General features: G+C 41.6%; 1 protein-coding gene across 2 annotated transcripts in view; it reads right to left on the bottom strand.

Annotated features, from left to right (window-relative positions):
- RGS6 (regulator of G protein signaling 6) overlaps nucleotides 1-9,142 on the bottom strand; it is a 247,461-nt gene extending 238,319 nt beyond the window's left edge. Inside the window, exon 1 of one of the 2 annotated variants that reach the window (XM_058027327.1) lies at nucleotides 8,919-9,142. The gene's annotated coding sequence lies outside the window, so the exon portion shown is untranslated. Of the gene's footprint in view, nucleotides 1-8,009; nucleotides 8,242-8,918 lie in introns of those variants that run through there. The other variant, XM_058027328.1, reaches the window with a different exon arrangement.
- Between the last annotated feature and the right edge of the window lie 9,879 nt (nucleotides 9,143-19,021).

Here is a 19,021-nt window from a genome sequence, read left to right as displayed (position 1 = left end):
GACCACTGGAAACAAGACTGCTGTAAGAAACCTCTTACAGACACAAACCCCCATGTGTTCCATAGAAATTAACACATCTAGGAGTCCTTATGCACTCTGGGGTTTTTTACATAATAGAGAAAGAAAGAAGTACATTAGAAGAAATCCTGCAAAACTATTCCTTGAAAATATTACCTGGATTTAACAAAATAATACAAGGTCATATGTCGACTCCTATTCTGCATCATAATAAATAAATTGTAAAGTTAATATACAAAATTCGCGGCGCAAAAAATTTCTTGCATATGTGAGATAAAATAAGATAGTTTTTTTAAATAGGGGAAAACTGAAGCAGAGAAAACAGAATCAGCTAAATGAATTCCCATGGAGATATATATCAGGACTGTTAAACTAGAATATAATTTTGGGTAACAATATGTGAAAATTGCCTTTATGCTACGTAATTATATCTTTCAAGGGCAGCTTATAATTGACACATAGCGTTAATATCAAATTATGAGAGATTCAGTGGTTTAGCACACAATCATAGATTAAATTACAATTTCATATCATGAATACCTAGGTAATTTTTTTCTAATTTGTGAAATACAACTAGACTACACAACTTTTCATATGCCTGAGAAATCATATAACCACATGCCTTTCAGAACTCATTATTACCTAACAGGAAAAATCTCTACCTGATCTGCTAGAATATTTAGATCAAACAGGTCATTATTAGGTGACAGGAGGGAAGAGACAGAAGGAAAAATCACACTGAATTCAATTAATGTCCATTAATATTAAGTTGATATTTCACATCCATTACATAAATCTTTCTAAAATTGCAATGGGAAGAAATACTCATCTTCATATTCTTTTTCTGGTTAATTATTACTTCATTAAACCAGGACTTGGGTATGCCATGCAAGTTGTGTGTACTGGAAGGCAACATACAGCCTATCATTAAGCTGATCCTATTGGCCAAGGTGAATACACTGGCCAGTAGATCCCCAGGACCTACCTGGGATATCCTCTGCTTTTCAGTGGTGTAGCTCAGTCCAAGCCCTGCACAATTCACCTCTGCTCCTCCTTCATGGCACTGCTCCCCTGCACTAGAGGGGCAGAGAGGGAAGTCTGCTTACAGGGAAGTATAACTCCCAAAGCACCTAAAAATCCTTCAATCCTTTCTTTTGGACATCAAATTGTAACTGAAGTTACTCCAAAAGTAGCTTCCTAGTAGAAATCATCCCAGACCTTCTGCCCCTCCCTGCAAGTGGTGAGCATTGCAGTACTATCAACAATACTCAGTCTGTTGCTTTTTTTAGGGAATAAAGTATAAACACTTCCAGCAGCAGCACTTAATGTTCAAATTTTTGCCAAATTCCTCTTTGTGGGAAAGCAGTTTTGCTCACACTGGGTGAATTCAAGGGCTCTAAGGGACCCCATTCCTCCTCTCTCTAAGGTACAAGCTCAGAGGGAGCTCCGTGCTGAAGCACAGGGGCTCAACACTTTTCTCACTCTACAACTGGCAGGGTGAAGGATGGGCACACATCTAGGCCAGGGAACAAGCCAAAATGCTTTTACCTCAGTCTGAGAGAGCAGGAAGAGAGGACACAGTTCCAGGACACCCCCTTTTTCCTCTTTTTAGGGAAACCGGGATCCTGATGAAAGCTAGGATTTCCCATTTCTACTGCTCTTACAGACATTTCCTAAAGGTGCAGTGCCCTTCCATAACTAAGTGCTTCACCTGTGGAAAACTTGCCTCAGAACATCCTCCAGGTATGTCTGCATTTCCACACAGTACTAGAGCAGGGAGCAAGCTCTGGGCTCCTGATCACCCACAGTGTTTAATTGCTGCTTTGCTCCCATGCTCTCTTTTGTAGAGCTCCAAACCTAAGCAGACGCACAGTTGGGAACACAGTTCTCCACCATCAGCACTTGCTCTCAAGAGTCAGCACGGATCATCTCACACAAGGCTGGGGTTCCTACCTCTTATCCATGCCTGCATCAGTCTACCAATAGGTTCTGCAACACCCCACAGCTTCCCAACATGTCCCAAGTCCTACAATGCATAACCTCATCCTTCTGGTGGGCTGCAGGACAATCTCACTTTTTTTTTAACATTATGCTTGAAAATAAAACCATCCACAACAATCACTGCATCTTCAGGCCACAGAGGTACCAGCTAAGGGCCAGAGGTCTGAGACCCCTCTGGCCAAGAATATGCAATATGAACACAGCCATCTTTTAGACAAAACTAGCTCTCACATGAGTCACTCCAAGTCACTTGGCTTCCTGCAGATACACACAACTTTAAACTCAGCCCCTGAGTAATCTAATGCGCAGATGCCTGTATGTACTTCTCACCAATCACTTGCTGTTCCAAATCACGTACATCCGTTAAGAAAAAAAAGGTAAATATTAATGGTTTAGTGGTCTAAGCAGAATATTGTTAACTAGGGATCACCAAGGCCTCGTACCACCTCCAAAAGGGTGCTCTCCATGGTCTTGAGCAATTTTCTCTCCATCTGAGACACCTGTGGTAGTGCTCATGCTGTTACTAACAGACAGCACTCAGGATGGAGAGTTCCAGTTGTTCCATTTGTGTGAGCCACTGTTGATCTGCCTCAGTCACTTGGCAGGTGATCAGACTGCTTCTTGATCAGCACCTGCCAAGTGACTGAGGCAGACCACCATTTCTTGATAGAAGTGAATTACTTTCCTCCCCGTTTCCCAGTTTTCCACACACTCCATTTTGATTTTATGTATTTCTAAATCTGCACATATTCTTAGCTATTCTAGAATGCTGAAAATACTGTCTGGATCTGGATGTTACATCCAGGAAACATAGGGTTGGAAGTCAATATAAGGTAATTTTTGGCATCCAACTTTGACTAGGTCCTGACTTCCCAAGATAACCAGAAGAAAAAATGGAATGGAGATGGATTGTGGTGAATGTTGACATACAAATTGCTGGTAAACCAGGCAATTTTTTCCCTTTACGAAATCAATTGTTAAAATGGGCACTTGCATTTTACATTTACTTTTAATGGACCAGAATTATGTTACAGCAAGAAGAAACTGCTTCCAATACATCCACTCCTCTTCCAAAGAATTCAGAAAAAAAATGCAGCGTTCACCAGTAATCAATTTCCCTTCCAATAAAATAATACTGCTGTGAGCACAAGGCCTCTTGGAAAGGCTGTGAGCCAACATGCTGTTACCAAGGATAGCTACAAAGAATGTGATAGCAAGTATATGCTGAATATTTTACTAAAGCAAGTGCCAGGGCTATATAAATTTAGAAATGCAATGAGATAGTTATAGATCAACTTTGAACTTCATGTGAATTGGTGATCCCAAACTACAGCAGTAATTATTCAGCACTATCAGCCTGCAAGGAGCAGCAGCTACAAAGCTGAAGCTGCACTTTGTTGTTTTGCAACAATGCCAACTTATTGTCCAGAATCATTCCCTGTGGAAAATGGGTAACTGTGCTGATAATACAGAGCTTGAGGGTAGACTCCTAATCTATTCTCCAATATAAATCTTCTACTGGATCAGTTAAGGTGTGCTAAGAGCTTCCTGTTCTTTGAAGCTGGTCCATCAAATACACCATCTCTGAAAGTGCCTTGCCTTTACACACCCTAGGAAACGCTAATTGCAATTTCAGTAAGCTACATTCTGGGGCAGGGGCTGCCCTTTGTATTTTACATTGTATCCAGTAAGCTGAAAACAACTGAAGAAAATTGATTCAAATATAAAACTGAATGAGGAGATGCACAAAATAATGGATGCTCTAATACAGACTGGTAAGAAAATGATAAAATTTAAAAAAAACTAAACAAACAAAACACCGGCCTCAGTGCTTGTTAGATTCCAAATTCAAATTTACTCCACCTAAACTCCCTGTTCCCCATAGAGGTTGCTGAAATGAAGTTCCCTTCAAGCAATCTTATGCAAGTTCACAGAAGCAATCCAGCCCTGCATTGATCAGTGACTACATAATCTCATTTAAAATGCCCCAAAGTGCTGAGAGTTCTTGCCGGTTGTTCATTCTCAAGATGATGGAAAATTGCAAGTACCCTTGCAATCAAATAAAATAGGAAATTTGCTACCAAAAGCACAGGTGTCCTTGAAGATGTGGCACCATGAAATACCCTTGGTGCAAATGAACACAACTGGTTGTACCCCACCTACTTCAAGGACGTGATGCAATATACTGTGATTTCACTGCCCTGCTGTTTATCATAACAGCACACAGCCTTTTCAGATGCAAATTACACACAAATCACTTCAGTAATTGCAATGTAAAAAGCACTTAAGCCACTCCTGAATTAGCAAGCTCAAGTCCAAACACCACACATCCACGCAGTTCAGCAAAGCCTACAAATCCCAGTGCTATGGTTCATTTAACCTGAACTTCATAATGCCATATCTGGAGTGCTACAAATACCAATGTAAGTTAGATACACTATAAATACTAATACACTTGACTACTGCAACTGTTAGAGTAAAATAGTCCTGTTAAAGACAGTTAGTTTAGTTGAGCTAATACATGTCTCTGCCAGATTGCTTTTACACTGGTGAACGCAATCTAAACCTAGTTGCTCATCTGTGACACAAGCAGTTAGCATTTTTTTTTTACAAAATTATAAATTAAATCACAGTGAAATTAAATGACTTCCCACATTCACACAACAAATCACAGAGCAATAAATTGGACATCTAAACCCTGACTTTCAAGCCATTAGTTATCATTTCCTTAACACATATCCTCACAGCATAGGAGGCCTGTAGCGTGAGGGTCTTTAACTACCCCATGAACATTTCACTGCTGATGCCAGGTCCTAAGAGCACAATGAAAAAGATGAAATATTGTCCTTTACCATCAGGATAATGTTTAGTGTGTGTAACTGAAGATTCCTGCAAAAGTGCAGCATTAATTCCTTCTCACTGCCCCATGGTGCCCACCACCCCTGTGCTGCTGAGTCCAGGAACACACAGCTGTTTCCAGCATGACAATCAGAGCTCCTGGGATGTCAGCGTCAGAACCTTATTGCTCACTGAAATTTTGATCTTCTTCTTCTTTTTCCTTCTCTCCATATTCTTTGCCACCCGCTGCAGAGATGTTAAAAAATAGTATGAGATCTGATGCAACATAAGTGGGTAGCAGCAGTCTCTCTTGACTCCACAATCTTTCTAGAGCTTGACAACCAACAAGAAAAACACAAATTAGCTCCTCTTTCTTTCTCCTCTTCATAGATAGAGCACAACAACAGAAATTAGCTCATTCCTCAGTCACCACAATATGCTGGAAACACTAACTGAAATCTTGGAAATACCTTTTCATGGTAAAACTTATATAGATTAAGAAAACACTATGGATACACTAACACTAATATCATCCTGTATAAACTTTAAATGCCACTATATTATTGAGGGAAAGATGCAATCAAACCATTTAGATCTCTCCACTATGCACCTATTATTACCTTTTCAAAGATATAAAGGCACACCAAATTTTTCAAAGTACTCTAGCCACCTCTAAACCCCCATAAATCCTACCACCACCAAAATGCAAGCATTGTTCTCACAATCACCAGACAGAAAGTTAAAAGATGAAGAACGAAGGCAGAAATTTTAGGAAAAAAATAGATTTAGAGGTGTAGGAACATAATAATTCAGTTCAGAATACAAAGATGTGCAACTATGTGCAAGTGCTCAAAGATGACAAGAGCAAATTTTGTAGCCTGAGGAAGTCAGATGTGTAACTCCACAGGAGCAAAGTGACTGACCAGATGCTTCTGAGAAAACCACCATCACCACCTACAGTTTCTGAAATGTGCTTGGCCAGCACAGCTCTGGTCAGCTTGTCTCATGCAGACCAAGCTGCAAATGACCAGGGTTAAATGTACGATTACACCTTCAGTAACAGCACAGGGCCACCATGCTGCTTGGTAACTTCACAAGGCAGAGTGCTATCTTACACCGCACTGGGGACAGCACTTCCAAGTCTGAATTGAAGAAACACCCTTCCAAATCATCAACATCATTTTCTTATTCTACCCAGGTTTTCTTTGTAATTATAATGCCACAGTGTGAATTGACATAAATAATAATGCAGCCATGAAGATATTGAAAAGAGTGTCAGGAGGAAACAGGAGCACTTCAGTTCTGGCAATTAAGTGCAATATTTGTTACCTGAAATAGCCCAGGGCTGCTCAGTGAAGTGGACCTGTTTGTTCCTACAATATCTCCTTTAGAGAGCCAAGGTGTGCTTCCAGAAACTGAAGCTCCAGGTAACGAGCACAAACAATACAATAACCCATCATAAGGGCAAAATTCTACTCTTGTAACATTGGGCATGGAAAGAACAGTTTGCCCTTGTTCTGCTGCCATTGTACAACTGGGGCGTTTGATTTAGATATCAAAGATACACCCAGCCAAAGCCCCTCTGTTAATTACCCCTCATACTTGAAAAGCTGAAGACTCATATCATTATTGAGGAAAGAAAAAAATCATCACCCCACAACGCCCTTGCATTTGTGTCAGGAAGCCTGAGCCACGGCACTGCAAGATCCCCAAGTTTCACCACAGGCTAACACAGCATCCCAACACACCACGTTAAAACAACACACTGCAGCTATTTTCCCTTCCTGCTACAACACATATATTAGCTTCTTCTCTTCCCTGCCATCTGTTAGTTTGCTGCAGTCTGCTGGGACAGGACTGCCCTCTCCTTTTCTCCCCTTCTTGCCTGCTTGAATGGATGACAACAAAGCCAGGCATTTCCTGACCATACACTCGGCTTGTCTCAGCTGCCTCAGAAGCATTTCCAAATGCAGAGCTGCGAATGAAAAGTGCTCTGCTCACCTCTGCTGTACCAGTGTGCCCACCAGAATTACATGCTAGACACTGAAACACCTTGTAAGTGGCAGGCAAGGAGGTAACTGCTGCTTTAAGAGGACACACCTTTTAAGGACATACCTTATCCACGGGCATCACTGTTTAAAACAGGTATCTGTACTATCTGCACCACAGGAACTATCAGAGGGAAACCAAGGTAAGCAGCATTGACAATTACTTTATGCAGCAATCTGCTGCACTTTTCTTAGAAGGGAATGTTAGCAAGGAAAAAAAAAACCAGAAAAATCAGGTGAACAGCAATCTACTACTACCATAAACTTCAGTGCTTCAGTGTAAGATGTGTAGCAAATCACTATTTTTCCCTCTAATACAGTTCAGAATGGAAAAAAGAACGTCTATCTAATCCATCACACTTGTAGGCAGTTAGGAAGGAAATTGGAATGTTTGTCATCAATTGTTCTATCAGTCAGGTCATTAGAAAAGGAATGGCTCATCTAAAAATAAAGTCAATATTGGCTGAGTCTAAACAGCTTCTTCAGCATTTCACACACATATTCAAGCAATGAACACTATTATTCTGTGCTTGTAACAATATGCCCCCAAGCCAATAACCGCTCTTCAACATCTGACCTCTTTTTAAAGTAGATTTACAAGGAAGTATAGTGAAAGTGTTCCAAATCAGCTGGTTAGAAAGTATTATAGATCATAACCCCACAGTAAACAATTCCTAGTTCTTCTGATCTGCAAGATTAGAATAAATCTAGCATTACAAAAAAAAAATTAAAAATAAAAAAGGAAACTTATGATATCAAATATACTTCTATTCAAAAATAAAAATAAATCCCACACTAACAGCTCACAAAGCATTTCCTTCAGAAACAAAGAGGAAAAGTAGGTTTCTTTGGGATGGGAAACCACCAATATCTGCTGCAACACACCAACACAAAGGTGAGTTTCACAGTATGAATTTATTGATCAAAGACAGATTTTCCTGCTTTCCAATCCCTATATACTGCCAGCCTGCAAATACAATTCAATCAAGAGCAAATTACGCATGTCTTTGATTTCAGGGAAGCATCATGTAGCACATAGGCTACAACAGGGATGCAGTTCTGCCAAGTCCCTCACAGGTCCGCTGAAGGAAGCCCCCGACTCACCTGGGCCGTGCAGACGGGACGCCAAGCTCAGAGCCACAGGCGTGGGCAGCTCCTCGGAGCAACAGCCCCGGCTGCGATTACGTCTGCAGCGTACAAGCGGCAGCGTGCCGTTATTTATACAAAAATCAGCATCTTCCTCAGGAAAAAAAAAAAAAAAACACTCGAAGGTTCTTACTGGCCCTGCAACACACTCCTATACTTATGCCATCACATCTAGTGACTAAGAAGATGCTTTCAGTGTCACAGGAGATTAAGATTCTGGGAGGAGAGTGCCTGGCAGCTTTACTCTCACACCGATCTGCCTTCACGCAAACGCACTTTGTCGGCGGACGGAAGTGTGTTATTGCAATTCGCTAGCGAAACGAAACAGTTTCCAAGTTTTCCCACAGGGCATCAGCTCCCCCTTCAAGCTGCACCCCAGCGCTCGCTCCCCCTCGTCCATCCCCGAAAAGACCTGCGGTTTCTGGGCACCACAACTTGTCCTGCGTCCGCACCGAGCTCCGGCTGCCCGTGCGCTGCCCTCACACCTGCCGGGACACCGCGGGGCGTGGGCACCGAGCGCAGCCGGACAGCGCCCGGACAGCGCCCGGACAGCGCCTCCTGCGCCGGGGCCCGAGCCGGGCCCTTGCTCCGGACCCCGCGGGAGGGCGGACCGCAGCCGCGCTGCTCTGGGGTCCGCACGGCCCGGGCAGGGCACGGCCTTCCCCCGGCCGGGCACCACGGACACACACGCACCACACACGCAGAACACACACCTTGCACCTGTCCGCTACTACCGACCGGGAGCGGACTCCCACCCGGGGGCTCGGGAATCCCGCTGCCAGGGCACAGCCGAGTGACGACCACTCGCCACATAGATGCGGATAAGCAGGAAAAAGGCGGCGAGAGAGAGCAGCCCACTTCCATTACCTTAGCAATCGCGTCGCCGCCGTCCCCTGACACCCCTTCGCCTCTCCTCAGAGACGGGGAAGCGCCCGCAGCATGGCGTGAGCCTGCGGGCGGGGCCGGCGGTCAGCCCGGGGCTCCTCTGTGCGCCTCTTCCAAAAACCTCGCGTTCTCCTCAGCGCCCCTCCTGCTGCGGCGAGCACGGCGGCCGGGGCCAATCTGCCGCGACCAGAGCGCCGCGGGCACACCGCGCCCCGCCCGGCCCGGCCCGGCCCGGCCCCTCGCTGCCGCCCCCGACCCTCCACCAAGCCCGCGCCGGGCGGCCGGGGGCGGGATCGGGATCGGCCCCAGCCCCAGCCCCGGCCCCGGCCCCGGCGCTGCAGCGCTCGCTGAGGGCCGCCCGGGCGCGCCGCCCCCGCCCGGCCCCGGCGCCGAGCCGGCCGCCCTTTGGCGGTGGCGTGCGGGAAATTCAGCTCCCGTGTCCCGCCACCCCGGCCGCTCCTCGGGCACTCGGCGCAGCCCTGAAGAAAGGCATGGAGACGAAGGCAAGCCTCGTATCTCTCTTACAATCTTGTTTATGTGTTGAGTCGCGCAATGAAAGTGTTTGGCTAAAGTCCTCTGTCTGAAACCGGGGAAGCCTCATCTCTCGGTCGGCTTCCTCCAACAGCCAGGATTCCCTAAATAACACCTGGGCTCTGCACACCACCATCGATCTTAACAGGCACCATAACTCCAGCAAAACAGCTTGGAAACCCAGCCCTTTTACACAGACCTGTCCCGTGGGCAAGACACTGCTGTTGATTAGGATGAATTTCCGCAGATTAACTTTGTGGGCAAAGTAGCTCGCATACTTTTTAGGCTATTATCCACCGATTTTTCCAATAGATGAGATTTTTGTTCCTTTTTCTCCAGATGGCAAGTTAAGCCCACCTTACCTCAAGCTGAGCCTCAGGTCTGAGAGCCCAGTGCTGGGATGCGCTAGGGCAGACCATGGACAGGAGGTAGCCACGCCCGTCTCCGTGCCAAAGTTTGTGAATTTCCAAGGTCTGGTTCCCACGCATCAGACTCATTATTGCTGTTTAAACTCTTCACAATGAGGCTGTCAGCTGCACAGAGGAAAGGCTCCTTTACCCACCCATGTACCCTGCTTTAAAAGCCCTTGTGTGGTGTCTCTGTTGCCTCAATTTCCTAACATCCTGGATCTTACCACAGCCAGGTTTATATTTCATAAGCCCTCTGACACCAGAAGATAACATGTGCAGGGATGTCCTGTTATTCTATGCTGTAGTCTGCTCAGCACAATTTCTGGTGATATCTGGTACACTGAACTGCTGCAGTAATTCAAATATTAAATTAAAAAGAAAAAAATATTTCTGGTTCAGCTGTGCATCCCTTCCATTTTTACTGGATCCATATGTCTGTCTTTACCATTACTGGCTACTCCTTCCTTAGTCTTGCAAGTGCCAGTTTCTACCTTGCAGAGTTTATATGCTTCTTCAAAAAGGCCCTTCATCAACACAGACTATACATTTATTTTCCTGTCACACTCAAAATTGCATCTTAGTGGCAAAATTCTGCAGTTATGCCTCACACAAGCTCATTGACCCTGACTAGACTTTACAGGGTGTTGATTCAATTGATTTGTTTCAGATTTCAGCTGTGGGCATTTAAAAGCTTCTGTGGCAGGTTAAAACATTTTGATCTTGGTTGTTTTGTTCAAAGATGTAGCTCTCAAACATCACAGCATATTTTTGGGATACTTTTTTGAAATATAATTAATCTAAAAAATATTGCCCTTTATATCAAGTTTGAGTTTAAACTAATATCATTCCCTTTGGATTAAACAAAGCATATTATATATTATTTGCCACACAAAGCTGTCTGGCAAAGGGAGAAAAGAGAGAATGGCAACCTATGAAATAAAGATTTAATTTTTTAGAGATTCTCTCAGCAAAGCATTTTAAATCACTAGTTACATTGAGTTATGCTGGGGTATGACTACATGTAATATCAACGGGGAAGTATTTCAGTGTCTTATATGAGGTCTGTTCAGGAAAAACTGTTTGAAGACTACTCTACACAATCTTTGTTCTCACAGCTCCCTCAAAGGAGTGTTCATGCAGTAGCCAACAAATCTAAGTGCTTGAATATATCAGACTACAAGGCAAGTTCTATAGAAAGGCTGTTTTCAAGGTAGAAGACAGATAGAAATGTATTAACATTATAATTCAAAGAAATTACCAATATGTTTTCTGGAAGTATATGCAGCCTAGTACTACCATACTCCAGCAGCCCATGATGTTGAGAAAGGAAGCTGAATGGGAACATTAAAGCAAAAGTGACATCCATGCTTATTTTAATCATGCTCAGCAGAAGAAAGTGTAACCAAAATGTACAAATAAAAGGAAAGGCAAATTGGCTTCTCTCAAGTAACAATGATTCTTTGGTCCCTTGAAGTAATAAATGGTATGAAGCAAAATGGCACAGCAACATTCTTGACTTTCATGCATTAACTACTAAAATAAATGATACATAATTAAACTCTGATAAAACTGTGCCAGCTTTGTATTTACATTGATCCTTATGCTGAAAACAATGTAATCAGACTTGGTTCATCACAGCAACCGTTTCTCAGTTTAGCCTCTTTCCCAGCAGGAGTCCAGCAGTTTGATGAGTAAGATTAGAAATGCACAAACAGTTCCGTTTAGATGAGTGGGACATCTCAAGTTGATGGAGAACTATCCACATACAGCAATGTTTGCAGAAAAAGACTTTGCATCTGAAACACTGCTATGCTTAGTAAGCACTGGAGAAGAATGTGTGGGGAGGGATTGTCATGCATTTTTCTGGCCAGGAGTGCAGAGTTTTATTGTTCCCTTTCCTCTGTATTATATGATGAGATCTGAAAGCCAGAAGAAACCACCATGGTCCACACCAAGCATGGAACACCACCTGTTCTTAATGATACATCATTAAAACTGAAGAACCTGAGCTAGAATTTTCATTTTCCCTAACATTTCCTATTGAAAGTATTTTTTCAGCTTTTCTTTATCCCAGACACTGATTTCAATGACAAAACCACACATTTTATAAAATATTATATATTCTATTGAAGACTACAGTGGTATAAAACTTCCCTCGTGCCCAGTAATGCTGTCCCAAAGCTGTATTATCCTCATTGCTGTAAAGAGGTCCTTTTATCAGCTTCAGAATGCACAACTTTGAATCCCTGCATATCGTGGCTGACACTAGAGTTACACATGCTCACAGGGCTTCTGCTAACTCTTACTCACAGCTCAACAGTGGGAGTCTCCAGGGTATTCCAGCAGATTCTTTACATGGCAAAGAGTCACAGCACAGCACGTTCCCCTGTGATCATCTGAAAAAAGGAGGAGTAGATATCGCTAACTTTCTGCCAGTAGCATCCTCCTCTCCTGGTGCTTGAACAGCTCAGAAAGGCAGAAGCTGCTGCAGCTGCAGTGGTTGCAGTGCTGTGAGGTAGGGCCAATGTTTTCCTTTCAGTTTGCAAACCAACAGCATTGTTGATCGAATGAGTAAGTGTTACCCCATAGCACTTACTTCATAAATATTCAGTAGCTGTTAATTACAAGAAAAAATGGAGCTGCTGGCTCGAGGTGAGTGCTGAAACGTCACTAAAGCAGCGCTTTTTCTCATGAAGGCAATAAAGAGGAGTAAGTGTCTCTCTCTGGCAGAGGGCATGAAAAAAGCAAAGAGGTTTTCAGAGTTGTTCAAGGCAGGTTCTATTTTTCATAAAATGTTTAATTTAACAGTGACCTAGTTTTACAACAGCTTTCAGTGTCTTGGCTTTTCTTATCTCCTGTGTCTTAGCCTACATCATTAGAAGAGCAGAGCAATAGGCTTTACAGATTTTGTTAAAGCAAACTTAATAAGGCCTTGCCGGGTGGATTAATTCTTCTCTCCTATTTTGTTTCAGGCAGTCATTATGTTACAGTTTCTTTGTACTTTTAAAGAGGTTTTAGCACATCTTTTACAGATTTTTTTAAAAATTTCAGCTCAAAGCCCTTAGCTTATTTCATGTTACTTTTCTGAGTATCAGACTGCAGAGACACTCTTGAATTCCTCAGCCTTTTTACAAAAAGATCCTTTGTTTTGTAAACATTGACTGTATTAAATTGGTGGCTAGCTTGACTAGCAAATTTGGACATTTACAGGCTGTACAGACTCATGCCAGCTTTCAGCAGGAGCAAGTCAAGGCATGCCATTAATTTTATTTACCTTACTTCACCTACCAGAAGAAAAAAGTTATTGTGCATCCTGTTATTGTGACCAATAAACAGCAGGTCAAGTGATGCTTGCTCCTTTTTTTACTGTGTTCTACATTAAATGCTCTCAGATACTGTTTCATGGCACCCCTCTGTGATTCCTAGGCTGTCTTTGTGGAAATGTGCTTTAAAAACCCCTAAATCTCTATGGTGTGTGCTGTGTTCCATATGGATTCAGCAGAAAAAGGGAGCAATTAGAATAATGATACTTTAGCCATGCAGCACCAAAACACATTAAGTCTGCTGAATGACATCTCTTCCTTCCACCTCCATCTCAGAGATTGCAGGAAATTTTATCCTTTGAGAATCAAGTGTGAGGAGCCTTGCTGTGGCTGAGTCCCTCCTGCATACCCTTTAAGGAAGGGAACACAGTGTAGGAGATGATGCCACATCTGCCAGGTTTATACAAGTGTGAGTGCTTTCTCTACAGGGAGAATTTCCCTGTGGGGATCCCAGCCCACAGAGGTTTCCATTGATCCATGTTAACGTGTTTCACAGAAATTGAATATGTCAGACTGAAAAATGCAAGTAATGTATACTGGCAGTTTCAGAGCCATGACCTAAACAGTATCAAGCACAATGTATACTTCTACACCTACAAGGATCATGCAAGCTAAAAGAACAAAGACAACTTAATAGGAATCATTCAGAGGCAGTGTGTACTGGCCTTGTTGAGCTTCACTTAATTCCTCTCTTTGTGCAAAGGGATTTCAGTTGCCTTTGCAAACGTGAAGTTTGTGCCAGCTCCAATGCTTTTTAAATTTTGAGTGACTTAAAACAAATTGTTATCATTGGGGGGAAAAGCCATGGTGGTGAATTTTAGGCATGGAAGAACTTGAATCCCACATAGGAAAATCACATAACCAAAAGTATTGAGAATTTTTTTTAATAAAGCTAAAGACATCAGAAGAACATTAGTAGCAGCTCTTCTGTTCATTTTTATCAATAAATAACACTGTAGGGAAGTAAAATTCACAGTAAATCCACCTAGGAAAGTCTAGAATACCCTATTTGCTGAAAGCATTGAAAAGAGATTTGTCTAGGAAGCTTTGCTTCACATTGTTTTACCTGGAAGCCCACAATGGACAAAAAGCAATACAACTAATCCAAAGAGGAGGGACTCCATTCCCTCAATATCCAGGTTCTTACTCAAACATAGCAGAGACATGCTTTTCTCTTCTGCCTTGGCAATCTCCTATCTGAGCAAGTCAGAGCACTGGTGAGTGTGGACATTAGCATGGTCTCATACTTTCCTGTGTTAGAGAGGACCGTGGAGGGGATTTTAGATTCTTCTGTAACATCTAGAAATTGCTAAGATCTCTCCACATCTTTTAGCTCGTCAGGAGATCAGTTTTTTGTATCTATAAATGTTTATTCTTTTCTGTCCTTTAGTCAAGAACAGCCTTCTGCCTGCACTCCATCTGAACTTGTAAGGTTTTCCTGAACGTGGCAGAGACTCAACTTCTGCCATGTCAGGGAGCCAAACATTATGAAAACTCATGGCACTAAGTGGCAGAAATGTGTGAATTCCCATAGAATTCAGGTTTTCTCCAGCTGGTCTTTACTCGCTGGTCTGGAAAAGCTGCAGAAGTAGTACTTAAAGCTTTGAGTATATCATAACATTCTTGACTTTTTTCTTCTCTGATATTGCAGAAATTTCCTTTGGACTTTTTTTTTTTTCTGTTTGAAATACGTTTTATGATTGATTAATTACATAAGAAGTGATGGGAACTGCTGTGCAGTGGGAATGAGGAACCTGAAGTGTGGAGGAAGGCATGAAATAGGTTTAAAAAACCCCTTAAATCCAGAAAGATGCAGTATGTGCCTTTCCTATCCCTGATCATATTGTTTGTATGCGATATCTCTCTCTCACCAGCATTTATGTGTGTCTTTTTTCACAGCAGGAACTATATTATCTCATGGTTTTGAAAAAGCATTTCCCATATGGAAGAAACTACAAACATCACCATGAACCATGTTTCTTTTCTGTACTTGGATGATTTATAGTACCCACCAACACAGTTCAAGTATTGAAACACATGTCTCTTTGTTTCTGTATCTATCTATCTATCTTTATATGTTCACTTCATGTACACAGACATTTTTATATATAAAATCTTTTCTCTAATAGTTGCAAAAAATGTGCAGGGTGTTGATGATTTATCTAAATCAGATGGTACCACTTCTGCCTCTTTAGCTAATTTATGTAACTAAACATCACACTGCACATTCTGGTTTTGGCAGGGAAGTTCAACATTTGACATGCTTTTGGCGAATATTCACTTACTTCATTTTGTTTATTTTTATTTTTTTCCTATTAACATCAGTTAAACCTAAGCAGTCAAATATTTCTACATTTTGCATGAAAAAAGTCCTTAAGCTCATCTTCAAATTCAAGTGACAATTAACATTTCTTTATTATATTTATAATAATTTTCAATTAATGTCCTAGCTTGTCTACTGCTGAGAAGGTACAGCACAGGGAAGAGATCTGACTGAGTCAGGATCAGCTGTACAGCATTCACTAAAATGAATGGGGGGAAGAAGGGCTCAAAAAACAGATAACAGCCTAGGAAACCTGGTTTTTCTAGGCTCACAGTAGGGACAGTGGGAAAAGACTCAGAGATTCAAAGCTGGAGCATAACCTCAGATGCTCATATCTGTGACAAGAAGAATCTTTCTTTCTCTCTGCTGGGCAGAAGAAGAACATAAGAGGGTTTGTCTCACTGGAGCGCTGTCATCCTTTCCTAGGTTTGTGAATCTCCCTTCTCTACAAAGCCAGGAACCCAGATGCCATTTTTCAGATCTCAGCAGTGTGAAATACGAGATGGATCCCAGAGCTCAGTTCTGGTCTCATCTTCCCCCTCTCCAGCCAGAACAACTCCATCAGCAGCTCTCTGCTTGAAATGCAGTCTTTACTTCAATGCTCAGCCTGTTAAACTATGACAGTAAAGAGATTAATACAGCCCAATTAAATTCAAACACATTTCAAACTGGTCTGCTCTGTTAAACTAGAATGTGAGAACAAAACACTTGCACCCTGCATAATTCAAAATCATGCATAGGGCTTATTTTTAAAAAAACCCATGAGTTTAATTATTTTTTTTCCTTAATTATCCAAGAAGCTGCTTTAAATCTGCATTGCCGTTAACAACTCCACAAAGCTTTAAAAGATGTAATACACATCATGTCAGGATCTCAAAGTGCTTTACTAATGATAATGAGACAGTGAAGCTTCAAATCTTCTTTCAAGTAAGTACCTGTGGCAGGCATGCTTGAGACTCTTCCATCTGCAACCACTTGGGCCACAATGTTTCACTATATGAATCAGCAAAAGTCTGGATTTTTTTTAAATTTTATTTTTAATGTTACAGCAAAATCAGCTTAACCAGTTGCAAAGAGATCTGATGAAAAAAGGCTTTTGCCCATGTTAAATATATTTTTATAATTGAATATGCCCATGTTTTGAGACTATTGTTAAAAATGTACCAGGGAGATGGGCCTTGGTGACAAGGGTATGCTATCTTATGAAAATCTGCCCAAATTTTGACAAGTTACAAATTCTAAAATTTTCAACTTGTTCCTGCTTACATTCTTAGAGACTGAAGGCTAAATTCCTCAGAAGCTGAGTGCAGTGATGCACATTCAGAATAGTATAGTTAATTTTAACTAAATGTGTAAATTATTCAGTAGAAGGTGGGGGTCTGCTTCTTGTAAATTTATAGCTTAGGAGGGGACTAAAAATCACTGAGTCTGGCTCACTGCTCAGGATATGCTCAACTATACCTAAATTTACAAGTTCTTACAGATATTCTGGGCTGGAGATGCCATATTTATTCTACTATTTAGTGAAATATTATCTTACAAGGTTTCATCCTAATATTGAAGAGGAATCTTGTGTTAAAACAGGAGTCCTTTATTTCTTGTCCTCCATTTTAGATGTAGAAAGCAGATTACTACTGTTCTCTTAGGAGCAGAATTTCACATTTAAAGTCTTTTACCCATTTTTTCAGATTAGACATGATAACTTTTCTTTCCTTACAGCCTGTTTATTCAATGCCTTACCATTCTTTTGCTGTACACACCAGCCTCACCAGTGCTGAGCAGAGCAGTCTGCACCTGCAAAGACAGCCCAGGGCAGCATTCTCCTGTTTTGCACTAGCTCAGCATTATTTCATTCTGTTCAATTTGTGTTCTAGGAAGCCTGCTAAATATTTTCCCACAGAATTTCTTTGAGAAGAGTTTCTTGCTGTTCTGTGTTTCTGCAGTTTCTTGCTCCTGTCTAAATGTAGCTCTTATTCATCCTGAATTCTACCCACACTTTTCAGATCATACCTGCAATTTATCAAGATCACTGTATTTTAATCATCTCCTCTACAATACTTGTAGTCTCTTGCTGCTTGAAATTATCTGCAAATTTAATAATGATTCTTTTTGTGTCATCATCCAACCCATTAATGAGTACTATGAGACCTATAGCAATCCTCTGTGGAGCTTCATGGAACTCATCCTTACATTTTGACAATGAAGTATCTGTAACTGCTGTTTGAGCATGGTCTGCTAACACAACTCAGCACATATTTTCAGTACAAATATTTACAAGTTCACAATGTACCTTCTGCAAAATTGTTGTTTGAAACTCAGTCTTTCTTCCTTTTTTTATTTTTATATTTTTCCCAGGAAATTCTTTTATTAAAATATTAACAGAACTCCAGCTTTGAAGGAGATTGGGCAGAGGTAAAGAGATTTCATGTTTCATTCAAATACATAATTGTGGGAAATATCCTGAGGTGTACTTTTATTAGTATTCACAGAACACTAATAACTCTGTATCTAACAATAATGATAACTCAGTATCTAACAGTATCAGCATACTAATAACTCAGTACCTAACTCTGATACTGCCTGTCTCTGTCTCTCATTGCCCTCCCTCCCAAAAGCCTTTTTCAGATTTAGCTCAGCAGCTGATGGCAATATCATATGGGAAAGTGTAAGTATTGAAAGATGGAGAAAGAAAGTCCTTGCTACTCCATTAAGCCATCTTGTTTTGACTTAAATATTTGTATTTGCAGAGACTTTGAGATCTTATGCTAAATTTTGCTTCTTTAAATCACATGTCCAAACAAATAATACCTTTTATGACAGGTAGAACATATTTAGAAAAGGCTTACAGATCAGTTCATGGGGTTGTGAGCTACAATTTACCAACATAAGCTAAAAAAACAGTTCCATTCACCTTGTTATAATCAGCTGATCCTCTTCACCCTTTCAGAACATAAAATATCTTTCCTCCTAGATGCTCAACTATTCAGTTTTTTGAATGATCAGGAAAACCCAGAAGTATTTCTATTGTCTCTCCCTCTTGAGCAGGTTAAGTCTTTATTGCTTTTGCATGTCTGATACGTTGAGTTTCCAAACTGCATAGTACAAGTACAGTACCATTAATCAAAAGTCTAGCAACAACATTTGGAGATACAGCCTAGCTGGGAGGTCACTTGTCACCTTGAAATGACAGCCAGGCTTCTGTTCTTTAATAGGTCTCATGCTTTTCTTTTGCTGTGTAACCCTGAAAACTCTCAGTGAAGATGAAATGTTACCATCCTGTCCACAGCTACAAGCAGCTGTGTGTTTACCCAGTACTACAGCCACGATGTAGCCTCCAACAATCAGTCCAACTCACCAGTCCACCAAGGTGAGGAGCACAAGTGCAGTGTACACCTTATCTAACACAGGCACGTGCTACCAAAATGTCCTTTTCACCCAAGGCCTGGCCACACACATTCCCTGCACTCCCATCAGATGACCTGGAGGCCACACAGCTAC

This window comes from Melospiza georgiana, chromosome 6, assembly GCF_028018845.1.
Source record: "Melospiza georgiana isolate bMelGeo1 chromosome 6, bMelGeo1.pri, whole genome shotgun sequence".
Taxonomy (NCBI): Eukaryota; Metazoa; Chordata; class Aves; order Passeriformes; family Passerellidae; genus Melospiza; species Melospiza georgiana.
The sequence above is the reverse complement of the archived record's forward strand: the minus strand, read 5'-3'. Positions and strand labels throughout refer to the sequence as shown.